Source organism: Hemibagrus wyckioides, linkage group LG11, assembly GCF_019097595.1.
Source record: "Hemibagrus wyckioides isolate EC202008001 linkage group LG11, SWU_Hwy_1.0, whole genome shotgun sequence".
Lineage (NCBI taxonomy): Eukaryota > Metazoa > Chordata > Actinopteri > Siluriformes > Bagridae > Hemibagrus > Hemibagrus wyckioides.
In genome coordinates, this window is record NC_080720.1 from 1,908,352 (window position 1) to 1,910,851 (window position 2,500).

Consider the following 2,500-nt stretch of genomic DNA (forward strand, 5'->3'; position numbering starts at 1 on the left):
TCTCCTTTTGAGGCATTTGTTTATATTAAAGGTGCGGTTTATATTATTAAAGTTGCAGTTTGTAATATCAAATGTGTAGCCTGCAGTATTAAAGGTGTGGTCATTAATATTAAAGGTGCATTCTGTAATATTTAAGGTGCGGTTTGTAATATCAGATGTGTAGCCTGCAGTATTAAAGGTGTGGTCATTAATATTAAAGGTGCAGTCTGTAATATTTAAGGTGCGGTTTGTAATATCAGATGTGTAGCCTGCAGTATTAAAGGTGTGGTCATTAATATTAAAGGTGCAGTCTGTAATATTTAAGGTGCGGTTTGTAATATCAAATGGCTGGCCTATAGTATTAAAGATATGGTCATTAATATTTTAAGGTGCAGTCTGTAATATCGAAGGTGTGGGCTCGCTAAAATTAAAGGTGCAGTTTGTAAAATTAAAGGTGCGGTCTAAAGGTGCTGTCTGTAAAATTAAAAGTGCAGTTTGCAATTTTAAAGCAGCGGTCTGTAAAATTAAAGGTGTCGCGTATAATATTAAAGGTGTGGTTTGTAAGATCGAATGGGTGGCCTGTTGTATTAAAGGTGTGGTCTGTAATATTAATGGTGCAGTCTAAAGGTACAGTCTGTAATATTGAAGGTATGGTCTGTAAAATTAAAGGTGCGGTCTGTAATATTAAAGGTGCTGTCTGTAACATTAAAGGTGCGGTCTGTAATATTAATGGTGCGGTCTGTAATATTAAAGGTGCTGTCTGTAACATTAAAGGTGCGGTCTGTAATATTAAAGGTGAGGTCTGTAACATTAAAGGTGCGGACTGTAATATTGAAGGTATGGTCTGTAATATTAAAGGTGCGGTCTGTAATATTAAAGGTGCGGTCTGTAATATTAAAGGTGCGGTCTGTAACATTAAAGGTGCGGTCTGTAATATTGAAGGTATGGTCTGTAATATTAAAGGTGCGGTGTGTAACATTAAAGGTGCTGTCTGTAATATTAAAGGTGCGGTCTGTAATATTAATGGTGCGGTCTGTAATATTAAAGGTGCGGTCTGTAATATTGAAGGTGCAGTCTGTAATATTAAAGGTGTGGTCTGTAGTATTAAAGGTGCAGTCTGTAGTATTAAAGGTGCGGACTGTAATATTAAAGGTGCGGTCTGTAATATTGTATGTGCGGTCTGTAATATTAAAGGTTGGGTCTGTAGTACTAAAGGTGCGGTCTGTAATATTAGTGGGGTCTGTAATATTAAAGGTGCGGTCTGTAGTGTTAAAGGTGCGGTCTGTAGTATTAAAGGTGTGGTCTGTAGAATTAAAGGTGCGGTCTGTAATATTGAAGGTGCGGTCTATAATATTAAAGGTGCAGACTGTAATATTGTATGTGTGGTCTGTAATATTAAAGGTGCTGTCTGTAATATTAAAGGTGCGGTCTGTAGTATGAAAGGTGCGGTCTGTAAGATTAAAGTTGCGGTCTGTAGTATGAAAGGTGGGGTCTGGATTATTAAAGGTGCGGTCTGTCTTATGAAAGGTGGGGTCTGTAGTATTAAAGGTGCAGTCTGTAAAATTAAAGGTGCAGTCTGTAATATTAAAGGTGCGGTCTGTAATATTAAAGGTGCGGTCTGTAGTATGAAAGGTGCGGTCTGTAATATTAATGGTGCGGTCTGTAATATTAAAGGTGCGGTCTGTAGTATGAAAGGTGCGGTCTGTAATATTAATGGTGCGGTCTGTAATATTAAAGGTGCGGTCTGTAGTATGAAAGGTGCGGTCTGTAATATTAATGGTGCGGTCTGTAATATTAAAGGTGCGGTCTGTAATATTAATGGTGCGGTCTGTAATATTAAAGGTGCGGTCTGTAATATGAAAGGTGCGGTCTGTAATTTTAAAGGTGCGGTCTGTAGTATGAAAGGTGCGGTCTGTAATATTAATGGTGCGGTCTGTAGTATGAAAGGTGCGGTCTGTAGTATGAAAGGTGCGGTCTGTAATATTAAAGGTGCGGTCTGTAGTATGAAAGGTACGGTCTGTAATATTAAAGGTGCAGTCTGTAATATTAAAGGTGCGGTCTGTAGTATGAAAGGTGTGGTCTGTAATATTAAAGGTGCGGTCTGTAGTATGAAAGGTGCGGTCTGTAATATTAAAGGTGCGGTCTGTAATATTAAAGGTGCGGTCTGTAGTATGAAAGGTGCGGTCTGTAATATTAAAGGTGCGGTCTGTAGTATGAAAGGTGCGGTCTGTAATATTAATGGTGCGGTCTGTAATATTAAAGGTGCGGTCTGTAATATTAAAGGTGCGGTCTGTAGTATGAAATGTGTGGTCTGTAATATTAAAGGTGCGGTCTGTAGTATGAAAGGTGCGGTCTGTAATATTAAAGGTGCGGTCTGTAATATTAATGGTGCGGTCTGTAATATTAAAGGTGCGGTCTGTAATATTAAAGGTGCGGTCTGTAATATTAAAGGTGCGGTCTGTAGTATGAAAGGTGTGGTCTGTAATATTAAAGGTGCGGTCTGTAGAATGAAAGTTGCGGT

The 2,500-nt window shown here is 38.5% G+C and overlaps 1 protein-coding gene across 2 annotated transcripts in view; it reads left to right on the forward strand.

Moving 5' to 3' along the window:
* Nucleotides 1-2,500, forward strand: part of LOC131362008 (gamma-aminobutyric acid receptor subunit alpha-5-like) — an 82,165-nt gene that overhangs the window by 4,418 nt on the left and 75,247 nt on the right. The gene's annotated exons all lie outside the window — the stretch shown is intronic.